General features: G+C 37.6%; 1 pseudogene; it reads left to right on the top strand.

The window, feature by feature from the left end:
• The first annotated feature begins 582 nt into the window (after nucleotides 1–582).
• On the top strand, nucleotides 583–3372 carry LOC113887690 (annotated as a pseudogene).
• The last annotated feature ends 15963 nt before the right edge of the window (nucleotides 3373–19335 follow it).

The raw sequence follows: 19335 nt of genomic DNA, 5'->3' as shown, positions 1-19335 counted from the left end.
ATCCTCTATCAGCTGGACCTACGTAACAGCCTTCCAATTGCCTAAATTACTTTAACCCCAGCAATCTAGTCTCCATACAATAGCTAGAGGGGTTTTTCTAAAATGGAGATCTCATCATGTCACTCTCTAGCCAGAAAGTCTTTAGTGGTACCCATTAACAGCAGCTCAATAAAAAGCTTGAGGGCTATTCAAAATCTTAATTTTAGTAATAAAAATTCCTACAAGCTTATACCCCAGGATGATTTAACCTCTATAAAACACAAGAACTACTATAGGGCTGTAAGGTGCCTCCTTAACATTTAATAAAGTATCTAGAGTGAACCCATTTTCTCTGCCTTCTTTGCTTAATAATGTCTCAAACTTTTTGATTCAAATTTGATAGAATATTTGATCTAATGGAGAAATAAATGATTAAAAGTCTTTTCATAATATTTGTACACAGGAGCTCATGCCTCCCCATGGTGAGATTGTGCTGTCAGGATATGACATAGAATGATTATGCTGTCATAGCCCCCTAAAGCAAGCTGAGCCATTGTAAATCCAGCAGTTTTCCTGGCAGAGGAAACCAACAAGGTCCTGGACATGAATCTCTTCATTTATGTCCTCCTTTTATCAATTTGGACAAATAGTTGTTTAGATAGAAATGAAAGCAATGGATCTGCTACTGCAGGTATGTGCCTAACCTTAAATGCTAGAAACTATGATCTATTAATTTAAATACATTCAAATACTTAATTAGACAAGCTAGCTGTGTTTAAGAAATCTGCTCTTTCTTCTACCTTACTATATGAGTAGGTCTTCAAGAATTTATAGGACAACATCTGAGAGTTATACTTCCATGTAAAAATTTCAAACAACATAGAAACATGAAGAGTACAACCATACTGTCCCCTTTCATTCCCCGTCCCCACCCAATCCACCAACCCCTGCCTCCTCCTCCCACCAGCCAAACTAGAAAATTCTATGTGAATTAGTGAATCTAGCATGGTACCTAACACAAAGTGGGTTTCAAAAATGTTTTTTTTTTTTTCTTGTCCCATCCATTTTCCTACCATACACATTCACACACACAAACACTCAAGTACATTCACACACTCAAAAGTCTAGGTAATGGGTTGAACAAGCCACGATGTGGGGTAACCTAGGTAATTATACTGATTAGCCAGAGATAGCTCCTAGAGTTGGCTTTTAGACTGTGGCTGGCTGGGGACGTGAGAGAACAAGGAAAATGATAGTGGAACACTTATCATGTTTAAAGAAATAACTGATGATGAGATTTGACTTTGACCTATAGTAACAACCCCATCAAAATGGAAGCAAACTTGGTTACCTATCACATGTTCTGATGACATATTTTATTTCACAGTAGCTACACATGTTGAATCCAGGCAGAGAAGAATTGAAGGAGTACAGCAATGGCTACTCATTTTCATAACTGTTATCCTCATCATCTGCTTTATTTTACGATTTTATTATTTTATTCACTATAGCTGTGTGGACATGGATGCCTCTACAGCAACAACGTAAGTCTTACACCTATGAATTAAAAATACAAGAGGTAGGGGGGAACGCATGCATGCACATAAACATAGACAGGTTCACTGTTGTTTTGGTTACTTAACGTTAACTTTAGATGTCAAAAGAGCTACCAACATCTTGTGTGTTGGATATGTTCACTTAAATGAAGCTCTTAAATGATCTCAAGCACATTATCAACTTTAGTCAAAACTATCTCCTACTCAGGGTTCAGTTGAGCCCCATGTTGCTAATTTCATGATAAATTGAGTCTAGGAAAAGAGGGGATGACTATCTAAATAAGACAGAATCAAAATCTTCTCAGGGGAGAAAGAAGGAGTTGGGTTTCTGCATTCCGAAGATAGTAATGCATTTTAGATAATCTACTATGTTAAGATGTAATAACATGAAAAATTATTGTGTTCAGTGATCCTAGTCCCTGCCTTTTATATAGGAGGATCAAGCTGGCTCTGACATACTGGGTTCCTAAAAATTTCCCAGTCCAAGGACTGGTGACTGAAATATATCACTGTTCTATTCATTTGGTTTTAGAGTAATCTTGTGAGTATAAACATATATGGATACAAAATTTGATGGTTTAAATATGATAGGAAAACAATGAATTCGGTCTAAAGATGTTTTATGTGACATTTATGCCTCATTTGCATATCAACTTGTGACTTAAAAAAAAAAGCTTAATTTCTGGAATAGATAAAATTCTCTCCCTCTCAATGGTAGATTCGAAACAAGTTTGTGTCATTCCATACATGACTATATGGTTATCTATTGTGGTTGAAACAGTAAAGTTAAGAAAAAGAAAAAGCATTCAACACAAGTTCAAATCTCTAACCTGAGTGACAGTTTTCAGCACTCTCCAATTCTTATTGTGTTCAATTTTCCTGCTAGAGCCAAAAAAAGACCAGAAATCGAAACTGACACAATAGCCCGTGCTTTCCATTGATAGCAAGAGTACTCTTCTGATTTAAATTGTCATACTCCAAATCTTCTGTATTTTCAGGGTCAAGAAAGAAGACATCACCAAAACATCCACATCATTTAAAATATCATTCACTGAGTCCAAGTCACTGACTGCTGGTCCAGGCAGTCCAGAAAAACAATCAGTGCTATCTAGTATAGATAAGTCATCTGGGCCCTCAAGTCCACAAATAGCCTCTGTACCTTCAAGTACAGAAAAGTTAGTCAGGCCCTCGAGTCAACAAAACCCATCCAAGCCATCAGCTCCCAAAAAAGTATTAGGATCACTCCCCCAGGAAAAGTTGCATAGAATACGCAGTCCAAAAAAGGCACATAGGTGGGCTCATGCCCATAAGCTAGTCGGTCAAGTCAGTCCATACTATCCAAAGAAAGCCATCAAGCCAACTTGGCCATCAAGTCTACAATGTCCAGTCAAGCCAACCAAAACGTCTCCACCATATCCAAAGAGTCAAAGTGTCCCTGAGCAATCAAGTATAGTGAAACTGACCAAACTCCAGAGACATCTTAAACTAAAAAGACCAGCTAGTGAAGGTAGGGCAGAAATATTATCTAGGCCTCAACCAGTGAAGTTTTGTCAATGCTACAAGGAAAAATGCATTGTTTGCAATGCTGTTTCTGAGCTATTCATCACTCCTTCAGAAGAGAATATGAAGCATGTTCCAGTTCCACTTTCTTCATGCAAACTGAAGTGCTTTTACAAGTCATCTCAAGACAGAGCCCAAAGACAACCCACTGTATGGCAACATGAATGATAGCCATTTGTCAACATATAGCAGTGATAGTGAGAGTGACAGGGAGATGATTATTATGCACAATATAAAATGCAAGGAAGCCACCTATAAAGCCTCCCAAAATAATTAAGGGCTCAAAAAAAAAAAAAAAAAAAGGCCATCCATGTAAAAGAAGCTAACTTCTACCAACTAGTATATTCTCACCATATTTAAGAACCTGGTAGAGGAACAATCCACTTGGGATCACCACTGAGATTAGAGCTATCCATCTCGAGGCAATTTACTTGAAAAATAGTAAATAAATGTGTGACATAACAACTGATTTTATTGTAATTATTATTTCATTTTAGAGGTATAAATCTCTTTTAGGTGTGTTAGATCTGCTTGGGCAAACTCCAGAAGGTGGTGAGGGACAAGGAAGCCTGGTGTGCTGCAGTCCATGGGGTCGCAAAGAGTCAGACATGACTTGGTGACTGAACAACAACAACAACAACAACTTACATCTGGTCACTTGGATGGGCTTCCCAGGTGGTACAGTAGTAAAGAATCCTTTTGCCAATGCAGGAGACCGTGGTTCAATCCCTGGGTCAGGATATCCTTTGGAGGAGGAAATAGCAACCCACTCCAGTATTCTTGCCTGGGGAATCCCACGCACAGAGGAGCCTGAAGGGCTATAGTCCATGGGGTTGAAAAGAGTTGGACACAGGGAACCACTTGGACAGGAACCATAATCACACACACACACAAATATAGAAAGGTATTACAAGATGGGTACCCTGGACTCCTCTTTTCCTTGGATTAGCCCTCAATTGAAGTCTCAACCCAATTAGCTATTTTTTTAAATGTTGACATGCAGTCCTCACAGTTTAAGAATGTCTTTCTATGGTGCCCAGTGTGTGACAGAAATGGTTGGTTCTGGTACATTGGGGAAATCCCTGATAGTCATTTCCTTTCTTAAAAAAATATTTGACCATACCAGTTCTTAGTTGTGGCGTGCAAACTGTTAGTTGCGGCATGTGGGATCTAGTTCCCTGACCAGGGATAGAACCTAGGCCCCCTGCTTTGGGAGTGTGGAGTTTTAGCCACTGGACCACTAGGGAAGTCCCAATAGTCATTCATAATACCACTGCCTCTGGTGACTGCTACCAAAGTAAGCATCCAGGCTCCAGCACTGATGCTAAAGTTTTGATTCTTTTTGTTATCTTTCAAAATGATAAAAAGAATTTGCCCTGTTGTGCATTCTCAGAATGCCCCAGTTAGAGGTTGGATATCTACCCATTTTCTTCACATGGTACCTTCCCACTTGGAATCATCAGGGCTGGGAGGCCAGGAGAAAACCTTGGAGTTATGTTTTCCAATTTCCCCACTGATGAGAGGTTGTCCTTCCCTGCTTCCAAGATCACGGTTCAAAAAGGTGGACAAAATCCTGGAGTCCCATCCTATACTCTAGTATGGTGAGGTCAGTACCCTGTCACATTCAGCAGGATCAGTTAAATTCCATAGCTAGCATATATTGGATGTGTACTACTTGCCTTGCATTGTATTAGTCCCTTTATGTCCAGGATATCTGAGGGCCACCCTCCCCTCAATTTTGCTGATTTAGCAAAAGGATTCACAAGACTCAAAAGCAGATTATACTCATGGCTGAGGTTTATTACAGCAAAAATATACAAACCAAGACCAACAGGAAAAAGATGTCTATTCAGAGGAATCAGAGAGGTTGGACACATGCTTTTGAGTACTTGCCCCTCTGGGGCCATCTAGGACTTGCTCTCTTCTCTGGCAACAAACTAGAGAGTTGCACTAGTGTGCAACATGTCTCTGCCTAGGGAAGCCTCAGCATCTGAGGCTTTTATTGAGAATGGGTCCCATAGGTACATCATGGTCCATGACCAGCCATGGCAAGTGAAACTCAGGATCCCAACAATGACACCAGATGCACATTACTGATGTTGATGTTTGTGCAAAACAATCAAGTGAAAAAAAAAAAAAACATGATCATCAATCAATTAACGTTAGAACATTACTCCAGGACTGGCCAATAGTTAAATCACAGTTTCCAGTTCCCTTGACGTACAAAGACCAAACAACCAGACCTGCTGTGTTAACACTTTCCTCACATTTTACATGTTTCATTTAATCTCCAACAGTCCCTCATTATATGAAGTATTATATGAGTTAACTTATGCTCTGTAACATACAGTAATATCACATCTAGCAATTGATTGAATCAAGATATGAATTTACGATTGGCTTAGGTTCAAATTTTCATTATGCTGTACTGCCTTCTCACTACCAGTTTCTAGGGTATCTGTTTATTCACAGATCACCCAGTCCACTGCTGTCAGCAAAATCCCTAACTGAGTTTTAATCAATCTGGACCATCCTCCTAACCTACCATGAGCATATAAAGATGTCTTGTGTTCATTCGGATCTGACTTCCCCACAGCCTCTCCCTCTACTGGTGGAGTCTGTAAGGTCATCATGAAATTCAAGATGGCACGAAGTAGCTGCTGATGCATATAAGTTTTCAGAGGTGGAATATACATTTATAAAGCATCGTGGGAGCTACAGACTTGACTTCCTATTGGTATTACCATTTTGGAAAAGATAAAGTGTAAAGGGTTAGAACTGTTCTGGGCTAGCCTGGTCTTTTTAAAATTCACAAATAGAAGCAAAAATTCTGATCAAATTTTTTTGGTTTAGTATGAAAAACAGTTCAAACAGAAAACTAGAAAAAGAAGTATGAATGAATGCCAATATAAACATTGCTTAGACTGAACAATTATCACTACATGTTCAATTTTGTTTCATTTAAACTTCTGTCCATTGTCCATCTCTAAAAGATACAAATCTGGGTACAGCCCAGATTACTGTACTCAGCAAGGATCTCATTCAAATATGAAGGAGAAATCAAAAGCTTTACAGACAAGCACAAGCTGAGAGAATTCAGCACCACCTAACCAGCTCTCCAACAAATGCTAAAAGATCTTCTCTAGACAGGAAACACAGAAAGGGTGTATAAACTCGAACCCAAAGCAATAAAGTAAATGGCAACGGGATCATACTTATCAATAATTACCTTAAACATAAATGGGTTGAATGCCCCAACTAAAAGACAAAGACTGGCTGAACGGATACAAAAACAAGACCCCTATATATGTTGTCTACAAGAGATCCACCTCAAAACAAGGGACACATACAGACTGAAAATGAAGGGCTGGAAAAAGATATTCCACGCAAATAGAGACCAAAAGAAAGCAGGACTAACAATACTCATATCAGATAAAATAGACTTTAAAATAAAAACTGTGAAAAGAGACTAAGATGGACACTATATAATGATCAAATGATCAATCCAAGAAGAAGATATAACAATTATAAATATATATGCACCCAACAAAGGAGCACAGCCATATGTAAGACAAATGCTAACGAGTATAAAAGGGGAAATTAAAAACAATACAATAACAGTGGGAGACTTTAATACCCCACTCACACCTATGGATAGATCAACTGAACAGAAAATTAGCAAGGAAACACAAACTTTAAATGATACAATAGACCAGTTAGCCCTAATTGATATCTATAGGACATTTCACCTGAAAACAATGAATTTCACCTTTTTCTCAAGCACACATGGAACCTTCTCCAGGATAGATCACATCCTGGGCCATAAATCTAGCCTTGGTAAATTAAAAAAAAAAAAAAAAAAATTGAAAGCATTCCAAGCATCTTTTCTGACCACAATGCAGTAAGATTAGATCTTAATTATAGAAGAAAAACTGTTAAAAATTCCAACATATGGAGGCTGAAAAACATGCTGCTGAATAACCAACAAATCACAAAAGAAATCAAAAAAGAAATCTAAAATATGTATAGAAGTGAATGAAAATGAAAACACAACAACCCAAAACCTATAGGACACTGTAAAAGCAGTGCTAAGGGGAAGGTTCATAGCAGTACAGGCTTACCTCAAAAAAACAAGAAAAAAGTCAAAAAAATAACCTAACTCTACACCTAAAGCAACTAGAAAAGGAGGAAACGAAGAACCCCAGGGTTAGTAGAAGGAAATAAATCTTAAAGATTAGGGAATAAATAATGCAAAAGAAACAAAAGAGACCATAGCAAAAATCAACAAAGCCAAAAGCTGGTTCTTTGAGAAGATAAATAAAATTGAAAAATCCCATTAGTCAGACTCATCAAGAAACCAAGGGAGAAAAGTCAAATCAACAAAATTAGAGATGAAAATGGATAAATCACAACAGACAACACAGAAATACAAAGGATCGTAAGAGACTATTATCAGAAACACTATGCCAATAAAATGTACACCTTGGAAGAAATGGACAAATTCTTAGAAAACTACAAATTTCCAAAACTAAACCAGGAAGAAATATAAAATCTTAACAGACCCATAACACAGAAATTGAAACTGTAATTAGAAATCTTCCAGCAAACAAAAGCCCAGGACCAGATGGCTTCACAGCTGAATTCTACCAGAAATTTAGAGAAGAGCTAACACCTATCCTACTCAAACTCTTCCAGAATATTGCAGAGGCAGGTAAACTTCCAAATTCCTTCCACCATCACCTTAATACCAAAACCTGACAAAGATGCCACACACAAAAAAAGAAAACTACAGGTCAATATCACTGATGAACACAGATGCAAAAATCCTTAAGAAAATTCTAGTAATCAGAATCCAACAACATAATAAAAAGATCATACATCATGACCAAGTGGGCTTTATCTGAGGGATGCAAGGATTCTTCAATATCCACAAACCAATCAATGTAATACACCACATTAACAAATTGAAAAATAAAAACCATATGATTATCTCAATAGATGCAGAGAAAACTTTTGAAAAAATTCAACATCCATTTATGATTAAAACCCTCCAGAAAGCAGGAATAGAAGGAACATACCTCAACATAATAACAGCTATATATGACAAATCCACAGCAAACATTATCCTCAAGGTGAAAAATTGAAAGCATTTCCCTTAAAGTCATGGACAAGACAAGGGTGCCCACTTTTACCACTACTATTCAACATAGTTTTGGAAGTTGACACAGGAGGCAAGAATATACAATGGAGAAAAGACAATTTGTTTAACAAGTGGTGCTGGAAAAACTGGTCAACCACTTGTAAAAGGATGAAACTAGAACACTTTCTAACACCATACACAAAAATAAACTCAAAATGGATTAAAGATCTAAATGTAAGACCAGAAAGTATAAAACTCCTAGAAGAAAACATAGGCAAAACACTCTCCAACATAAACCACAGCAGGATCCACTATGACCAACCTCCCAGAATACTGGAAATAAAAGCAAAAATAAACAAATGGGACCTAATTAAAATTAAAAGCTTCTGCACATCAAAGGAAACTATAAGCAAGGTGAAAAGACAGCCTTCAGAATTGGAGAAAATAATAGCAAATGAAGCAACTGACAAAGAACTAATTTTAAAAATATACAAGCAACTCCTGTAGCTCAATTCCAGAAAAATAAACGACCCAATCAAAAAGTAGGCCAAAGAACTAAACAGACATTTCTCCAAAGAAGACATACAGATGGCTAACAAACACATGAAAAGATGCTCCACATCACTCATTATCAGAGAAATGCAAATCAAAACCACAATGAGGTACCATTTCACGCCGGTCAGAAAGGCTGCTATCCAAAAGTCTACAGGCAATAAAGGCTGGAGAGGGTGTGGAGAAAAGGGAACCCTCTTACACTGTTGGTGGGAATGCAAACTAGTACAGCCACTATGGAGAGCAGTGAAGATTCCTTAAGAAACTGGAAATAGAACTGCCTTATCACCCAGCAATCCCACTGCTGGGCATACACACTGAGGAAACCAGAATTGAAAGAGACACATGTACCCCAAACTTCATCTCAGCACTGTTTACAATAACCAGGACATGGAAGCAACCTAGATGTCCATCAGCAGACGAATGGATAAGAAAGCTGTGGTACATATACACAATGGAATATTACTCAGGCATTAAAAAGAATACATTTGAATCAGTTCTAATGAGGTGGATGAAACTGGAGCCTATTATACAGAGTGAAGCAAGCCGGAAAGAAAAACATCAATGCAGTATACTGACACATATATATAGAATTTAGAAAGATCATAACGATAACACTATATGCAGGACAGCAAAAGAGACACAAATGTATAGAACAGTCTTTTTGACTCTTGGGAAAGAGCGAGGATATGATGATATGGGAGAATGGCGTTGAAATATGTATATTATCACATGTGAAATGAATCACCAGTCAAGTTTCAATGCATGGCACAGGGTGCTCAGGGTTGGTGCACTGGGATGACCCAGAGGGATGGGATGGGGAGGGAGGTGGGAGGGGGGTTCAAGATGGGGAACACATGTACACCCATGGCGGATTCATGTTGATGTATGGTAAAACCAATACAATATTGTAAAGTAGAATGAATAAATAAATAAAACTGAAAAAAATCACAAGTTAAAAAAATACATAAACACAATACTATTATCTCATATAAAAATTAATAATAATTCCTTAATATAAATTATTACTTTACTAGCATGTGAGATGAGTGTGATACTGTGGTAGCTTGTGCATTGTTTAGTGTTACCTTTCTTTGGGATTGGAATGAAAACTGACCTTTTCCAGTCCTGTGGCCACTGCTGAGTTTTCCAAATTTGCTGGCATATTAAGTACAGCACTTTCACAGAATCATCTTTTAGGATTTGAAATAGCTCAACGGGAATTCCATCACCTCCACTAGCTTTGTTTATAGTGATGCTTCCTAAGGCCTACTTTACTTCGCATTCCAGGATGTTTGGCTGTAGGTGAGTGATCACATCATAGTGATTATCTTGGTCGTGAAGATCTTTTTTGTACAGTTCTTCTGTGTATTCTTGACACCTCTTCTTAATATCTTCTACTTCTGTTAAGTCCCTACTCTTTCTGTTCTTTATTGAGGCCATCTTTGCATGAAATGTTCCCTTGGTATCTCTAATTTTTTTGATGAGGTCTCTAGTCTTTCCCATTCTATTGTTTTCCTCCGTTTCTTTGCATTGATCACTGAGGAAGGATTTCTTGTGTCTCGTTGCTATTCTTTGGAACTCTGCATTCAAATGGGTATATCTTTCCTTTTCTCCTTGCTTTTCCCATCTCTTCTATTCACAGCTATTTGTAAGGCCTCCTCAGATAGTCATTTTGCTTTTTTGTAATTCTTTTTATTGGAGACAGAACTGCTCCCTGTCTCTGTCCATAGTTCTTCTGGCACTCTGTCTATCAGGTCTAGTCCCTTAAATCTATTTCTGTCTTCCACTGTATAATCATAAGGGATTTGATTTGGGTCATACCTGAATGGTCTAGTGGTTTTCCATACTTTCTTCAATTTAAGTTTGAATTTGGCAATAAGGAGTTCATGATCTGAGCCACAGTCAGCTCATGGTCCTATTTTTGCTGACTGTATAGAGCTTCTCCATCTTCGGCTACAAGGAATATAATCAATCTGATCTTGGTGTTGACCATCTCGTGATGTCAATGTGTAGTGTCTTCTCTTGTGTTGTTAGAAGAGGGTGTTTGCTATGGTCAGTGCATTCTCTTGGCAAAACTCTATTAGCCTTTGCCCTGCTTCATTTTGTACTCCATGGTCAAATTTGCCTGTTACTCCAGGTGTTTCTTGACTTCCTACTTGTAATGCTCAAAATTCTCCAAGCTAGGCATCAACAGTACATGAACCGTGAACTTCCAGATGTTCAAGCTGGTTTTAGAAAAGGCAGAAGAACCAGAGATCAGGTTGCCAACATCTGTTGGATCATCGAAAAAGAAGAGAGTTCCAGAAAAACATCTATTTCTGCTTTGTTGACTATGCCAAAGCCTTTGACTGTGTGGATCACAATAAACTGTGGAAAATTCTTAAAGAGATGGGAATAACAGACCACCTGACCTGCTTCTTGAGAAACCTGTATGCAGGTCAGGAAGCAACAGTTAAAACTGGACATGGAACAACCAACTGTTTCCAAATAGGGAAAGGAGTACATCAAGGCTGTATATTGTCAACCTGATTATTCAACGTATATGCAGAGTACATCATGAGAAATCCTGGGGTGGAAGAAGCGCAAGCTGGAATCAAGATTGCTGGAAGAAATATCAATAACCTCAGATATGCAGATGCCACCACCCTTATGGCAGAAAGTGAAGAGGAACTAAAAAGACTCTTGATGAAAGTGAAAGAGAAGAGTGAAAAAGTTGGCTTAAAGCTCAACATTCAGGAAACGAAGATCATGGCATCTGGTCCCATCACTTCATAGGAAATAGATGGGGAAATAGTGGAAACAGTGTCAGACTTCATTTTCGGGGGCTCCAAAATCACTACAGATGGTGATTGCAGTCATGAAATTAAAAGACACGTACTCCTTGGAAGGAAATTTATGACCAACCTAGATAGCATATTCATAAGCAGAGACATTACTTTGCCAACAAATGTCCATCTAGTCAAGGCTATGGTTTTTCCAGTGGTCATGTATGGATGTGAGAGTTGGACCACCAGTGAATAAAGCTGAGTGCTGAAGAATTGGTTCTTTTGAACTGTTTTGTTGGAAAAGACTCTTGAGAGTCCCTTGGACTGCAAGGAAATTCAACCAGTCCATCCTAAAGGAGATCAGTCCTGGGTATTCATTGGAAAGACTGATACTAAAGCTGAAACTCCAATACTTTGGCCACTTCATGCAAAGAGTTGACTCATTTAAAAAAACCCTGACTCTGGGAAGGATTGAAGGCAGGAGGAGAAGGGGACAACAGAGGATGAGCTGGTTGGATGGCATCACCCACTCAGTGACATGAGTTTGAGAAAACTCCAGCAGCTGGTGATGGATAGGGAGGCCTGGTGTGCTGCAGTCCTCGGGGTTGCAAAGTGTCAGACACTACTGAGCGACTGAACTGAACTGAACTGAACTGAATATAAATTATCCAGTCAGTATGCAAATTTCCCCTATTTGTCTTACTTTTTTTAATGGTTGCTTTGTTCAGATGATGTTGACCAGCATTTGATAGCATCTCAGCCTAAATTTTTTTAAATCAAATTTAAAATTTCATTGGATAATCTGGCTTCACATTTTAAGACACTTTTGGAGTTGATCTGAGTTAACTGAGCCTGGAAAATAGCAAACGTGAAAACTGTATAGTTTTTCAGTTTAAATTTAACTTAAGTCTTGGTAGGCAAATGCAAATAATCTAAGTTCTTTTCTCTTCCACTTTTAAGCTGCAGACTTATGATAATTTAAAGGCTGGGAATATTAATATCTAATAAAAATGACTAACTGCCAGTGATGACCAATGATAATGACATCTTAAGAGTAAATTTTCATCCTAAGTATGTATGTTCCTTTTTAAACCACACTTAACTATAGAGTTAAGAATTTGCCTGCAGTGCAGAAGACCTGGGTTTCATTCCTGGGTTGGGAAGATCCCCTGGAGAAGGGAAAGGCTACCCACTCCAGTATTCTGGCCTGGAGAATTCCATGGAATGTAAAGTCCATGGAGTCTCAAAGAGTCAGCCACCACTTAGCGACTTTCACGTCACTTTACTAATTATGGAGTAGGAGTCTACAAAATATTTGAAGCTCATTCAACTTGCAAAATTAAAGGTGCATAATTTTGGGGCTTCACACATAAAACCAATATAAAATATGTACCTTGTGTCAGAGAAGAATTTTAGCAAAAAATTTGTCAGTGAAAGCTTGTACAAGTTTATAACTAAAATAACTCCTATCACTTCAAAGGATAATCTTTGGCACTTCTTGGAAATGTGTTTAAGTAAGAGAGCTCTGAATTTCTATTTCCTAGCCTTCTTGCAGCATTGTCTTTTCTGTCATGGTACCTTTCTTCTTCTGTGTGGCTCCAGACAGAAATAGTTTTTTTTAAAAACTATTTATTTTATAATTGAAGGATAATTGCTTTACAGAATTTTGTTGTTTTCTGTCAAACTTCAACATGAATCAGCCATAGGTATACATATGTCCCCTCCCTTTTGAACCTCCTTCCCATCTCCTTCTCCATCCCACCCCTCTAAGTTGATACAGAATCCTTGTTTGAGTTTCCTGAGACCTAGAGCAAATTCCTGCTGGCTATTTATTTTATATATAGTAATGTAAGTTTCCTTGCTACTCTTTCCATACATCTTACCCTCTCCTACCCTCTCCTCAAGTCCATAAGTCTGTTCTCTGTGTCTGTTTCTCCATTGCTGCTCTGTAAATAAATTATTCGGTTCCATCTTTCTAGATTCTGTATATATATGTTAGTATACTGTATATTTATCTTTCTCTTTATGACTTACTTCACTCAGTGTAATAGGCTCTATGTTCATCCACCTCATTAGACCTGACGCAAATGCATTCCTTTTTATGGCTGAGTAATATTCCATTGTGCATATGTACCACAGCTTTTTTATCCATTCATCTGTTGATGGACATCTAAGATGCTACCATGTTATAGCTATTGTAAATAGTGCTGCAATCAACTTTAGGGGTACATGTGTCTTTTTCAGTCTTGGTTTCCTCAGGGTATATGTCTAGGAATGGGAATTGCTGGGTCATATGGTGGTTTTATTCCTAGTTTTTTAAGGAATCTCCATATCATCTTCCATAGTCGCTGTATCAGTTTACCTTCCCACCAACAGTTCAAGAGTTTTCCCTTTTCTCCACACCCTCTCCAGCATTTATTGTTTGTAGACTTTTTGATGATGGCCATTCTGACTAGTGTGAGGTGATATCTCATTGTAGTTTTGATTTGCATTTCTCTAATAATGAGCAATGTTGAGCATCTTTTCATGTGTTTGTTGCCCATCTGTATGTCTTCTTTGGAGAAATGTCTGTTTAGGTCTTTTTCCCACTTTTTGATTGGGTTGTTTGTTTTTCTGGTATGTTGTCTACAAGAAACCCACTTCAGATCTAAAGACACATATAGACTAAAAGTGAGAGGATGGAAAAACATACTCTATGCAAATGGAAAGCAAAAGAAAGCTGGAGTAGCAATCCTCATATCAGACAAAGTAGACTTTAAAATAAAGAATATTACAAGAGATAAGGAAGAACACTATATAATGATCAAGGGATCAGTCTAAGAGGAAGACATAACTACTGTAAATATCTGTGTACTCAACATCGGAGAAGGCAATGGCAACCCACTCCAGTACTCTTACCTGGGAAATTCCATGGATGGAGAAGCCTGGTAGGCTGCAGTCCATGGGGTTGCTAAGAGTCAGACATGACTGAGCGACTTCACTTTCACTTTTCATTTTCATCCATTGGAGAAGAAAATGGCAACCCACTCCAGTGTTTTTGCCTGGAGAATCCCAGGGACAGGAGCCTGGTGGGCTGCCATCTATGGGGTCGCACAGAGTGGGACATGACTGAAGAGACTTAGCAGCAGGAGCAGCATGCACACAACATAGGAGCACCTTATTACATAAGACAAAGACTAACAGACATCAAAGGAGAAATTGACAGTAACACAGTAAGAGATTTTAACACCTCACTTATACCAATGGACAGATCATCAAAAGAGAAAATTAACAAGGAAATACAAACCTTAAATGATACATTAGACAAGATGGATCTCACTGATATTTTCAGGATATTCCATCCAAATGCAGAAGAATACACCTTCTTCTCAAGTGCCCATGGAACATTTTCCAGGATAGAACACATCCATCTTGGGCCACACACACACACACACACAAAAAAAAAAAAACTCAATAAATTTAAGAAAATTGAAATCAAATCGAGCATCTTTTCCAACCACAACACTATGAGATTAGATATCAATCACAAGAAAAAAAAAACAAACAAACAAACTAAAAAACACAAAAAACATGGAGATTAAATAATACATTTCTAAATAACGAACAGGTTACTGAAAAAACCAAAAGGGAAATTAAAAAATTCCTAGAAACAAATGACAATGAAAATACGACAACTCAAAATCTGGCTCCCTTTTTATTTCCCGGTTCAGCAAGTGTCAGGGATTTATCTCAGTCAGTTCGTGGCTTCCTGACATTTCCATCCACCAGGGGACACTGTGAAGCCTGTTTCAAATGTCGCCCTTCCCTCTAACACCATTTCTCGCTGTCTTTCCCTTTAATCCACATTCTTTACGTTCATCACCAAAACTCATACCTTGTTCCTGGCTATGGAACTAAAACTGTTAGTTGTTCAGTCGTGTCCAACTCTTTGTGACCCTGTGGACTGTAGTCCACCAGGCTTCTCTGTCCACAGAATTCTCCAGGTAAGAATACTGGAGTCGGTAGTCATTCCTTTCTCTAAGGGATCTTCCCGACCCAGGGATCAAACTCAGGTCAATTATTTACCGTCTGCACCACCAGGGAAGCCCTGGGGTCACAAAGAGTCGGACACAATTGAAAGACTAACAACAACAATGGAACTGAAATTAATTATATTTTGCTCTTTGTATTCAGTAAAGTGCTTTCTAAAAATCTATCACTTAAAAAAGGTGCTAAAAGGTCAAATTTCAAACATTTCTCACATATATTTCTACACAAAATTCTATAAGCATGGAAGTTAACACAACGTTGTAAGTCAACTGTACTTCAATAAAATGTTTAAAAATTAAACAATTTTAAAATTAAAAAAATTAAGAAATTATATAAACAATGGAATATTACTCAGCTCTAAAAGAAATGCATTTGAATCACTTCTAATGAGATGGATGAGCCTAGAGCTTATTATACCAAGGAAAGTAAGTCAGAAAGAGAAAGACAAATACTGTATAGTAACACATACATGTGGAACCTAGAAAGATGGAACTGATGATCCTACGTGCAGGGCAGCAGAGAAGACACAGATGTAAAGGACAGACTTCTGGACTCAGTGGGAGAAGGAGAGGGTGGGATGATTTGAGAGAACAGCACTGAAACATATACATTACCACATGTGAAATAGATAGCCACTATGTGTTTGATGTGTGAAGCAGGGCACCCAAAGCCAGTGCTATGTGACAAACTAGAGGGATGGGGTGGGGAGGAGGGTGGGAGGGGTCTTCAGGATGAAGGGGACAGAAGTATACCTATGTCTGATTCATGTTGATGTATGACAAAAACCATTACAATATTGTAAAGTAATTATCCTCCAATTAAAATAAATACATAAATTTAAAAAAAAAGAAATTATAGAAACATGTAGCTGACAGGATACTTAGAGATCCTTTCTTCTACTTCCTGTGTGCAAAGGGGGCTGTGAAGAGATGAAGGAATGCTCATTCAGCAAGAAGACCACATTTTACCAGATTAACAGTGTTGAGGATACTAGCTCATGGTGGCATATGCCTGGTTGGCAGATCTTTAAGTGGCCACAGAGAAGTGATACACCAGATGAGGGATATTTAAAAGTCTCCAGTTTTATTGACTCTCAAAATCTTCCAGTCCCTGCAACACCATGAAATCCCTAAGAATTAGAAGCATCAAAAGAAGGGAACTAGAAGTAGGAAGAAAGCCTTCTGGGAGCTTCAAATACCTCCTTAAGGGCAACCTATATACAACCCTTAATTATTCCTCTGCTGCTGCAATCTTAGGAAACAGGGTTAATCGTGATTAATTGGTTTTTCAATTATTTATATAATGCATAGAAAGGGCGATCTTTGAAATAAGCAAGGGCTAATTATAGCTTACATCTAAGAATTTTGAGGTAGTGCTACTTGACAATAATTCTACTTAGAATTATTCCCTTATGTGCCTTAATCAAATAACACATTGAAAAGACAACTGAAGAAGATGAAGAAACAAATTGCCATAAATTTGTCATATATAAGCATTTTACTTTAAAAAATAAAGTAAAATGTAATTTTTACTACATAGTCATTTTTCTCTGAGCAGTAGAAATTTGCTGATAAAAAAAAATCTGTAGATATCCTCTCTCATCAAGCTATTCCCTTGGTCTCCAACTTTACTAGCAAAATGAAGTATTTTTAATCCATATTAAAATTACCAGAAGGCTGGGAATGTAAGTTGGTACAACCACTGTGGAAAACAGTAAGGAGGTTCCTCAGAAAGCTAAAAATAGAATTACCATATGATCCAGCAATCTTACTCTTGGGCATATATCTGGATAAAATTAAAATTCCAAGAGATACATATATCCCCATGTTCACAGCAGCATTATTCACAATAGCCAAGACATGGAAACAATCCAAATGTCCATCGACAGAGGAATGGATAAAGATGTGGTCCATATATATGATGGAATGCTACTCAGTCATAAAAAGAATGAAATAATGTCATTTGAAGCAACATGGATGCAACTAAGGATTATTGTACTAAGTGAAATAAGTTAGAAAGAGAAAGAAAAATACCATATGATATAACTTATATGTAGAATCTAAAATATGAAACAAATAAACCTATCTATGAAACAGAGTGGTGGACATGGGGAACAGATTGGTGATAACCAAGGGAAAGGGGATTGGGGGAGGCATGGGGAGGGTGGTGGGGATTAGCAGATGTAAGCTTTTACATATACAATGGAGAAACAACAAGGTTTTACTGTATAGCAGAGAGAACTATAACCAATATCCTATGGTACACCATAACAGAAAAGAATATATTAAAAAAAGATGTGTATATGTGTGTATATATATATATATATATATATGTAAAACTGAATCACTTTGCTGTATAGCAGTAATTAACACAGTGTAAATACTGCAAATCAACTATATTACAATTTAAAAGTTTTTAAAGATTACCAAAAGGCAAGTAATTACAAAGAAGAAAAGAAGAAACAAAGGCTTATGGTAATGAATGGCTGGGATAATTAGTCCTGAAAAGACTGAGTGGACTGTATCTATCATATATAAACCTTCTCTGCCAGTCTGCAAATTAAGAAAGTCAGTGTCCAATTGTGGGATTTCCTTGTTGGTCCAGTGGCTAAGACTCTGCCTTCACAATGCAGGGACCCTGGGTTTGATCCTGGATTGAGGAACTAGATCCCACATGTGGAAACTAAGGGTTCACATGCCACAACTAAAGATCCTTAACATGCAACGAAGATCTCATGTGCCACAACTAAGACCTGGCACAGACAAATAAGTAAAAATGTCCAATTGTGTGGCTGTGAATCAAAACAATAGAATGTGAATGACACCCCAATGTTCCTAGTGGCACTATTTACAATAGCCAAGATATGGGAACAATCCAAGTGCCCATCAACAGATGATTGGCTTAAGAAGATGTGGTATATATATTCAAAGAAATACTACTTTGGCATAAAAAAGAATGAAATAATGCTATCTGTAGCAACATGGATGGACCTACTATGGTTATCACACTAAGTGAACTAAGAAAGAGGAAGGCAAATATCATATGATGTCACCTGTATGTGGAATCTAAAAAACTGACACAAATGAATTTATTTATAAGACAGAAACAGACTCACAGACATACAAAACAAATGTATGTTTATCAAAGGGGAAAGGAAGGGGGGATAAATTAGGAGTTTGGGATTAACCAATACAAATTATAATACATAAAATAGATAAGTTATAAGGGTTTACAGTAAAGCACAGGGAATTATACCCAATACCTCATAATAACCAATAATCTAAAAGAATCTGAATATATATATATATATGTGAATTTGCTGTACACCAGAAATTAATACAAAATTGTAAATCAAGTATACTCCAATTAAAAAAAAAAAAGAATGTAACTGAGCTACTCAGCAGTGGCCACAGGACTGGAAAAGGTCAGTTTTCATTCCAATCACAAGGAAAGGCAATGCCAAAGAATGCTCAAACGATCACACGATTGCACTCATTTCACATGCTAGCAAAGTAATGCTCAAAATTCTCCAAGTGAGGCTTCAACCATACATGAACCATGACTTCCAGATGTTCAAGCTGGATTTACAAAAGGCAGAGGAACCAGAGATCAAATTGCCAACATCCGTTGGATCTTAGAAAAAGCAAGAGAGTTCCAAAAAAAACCATCTACTTCTGCTTTATTGACTAGGCCAAAGCCTTTGACTGTGTGGATCACAATAAACTGTGGAAAATTCTGAAAGAGATGGGAA

The sequence above is a fragment of the Bos indicus x Bos taurus genome, chromosome X, assembly GCF_003369695.1.
Source record: "Bos indicus x Bos taurus breed Angus x Brahman F1 hybrid chromosome X, Bos_hybrid_MaternalHap_v2.0, whole genome shotgun sequence".
In the NCBI taxonomy this organism is placed as follows: domain Eukaryota; kingdom Metazoa; phylum Chordata; class Mammalia; order Artiodactyla; family Bovidae; genus Bos; species Bos indicus x Bos taurus.
Note: the sequence above shows the minus strand (reverse complement) of the source record. Positions and strands in the feature narration are given on the sequence as shown.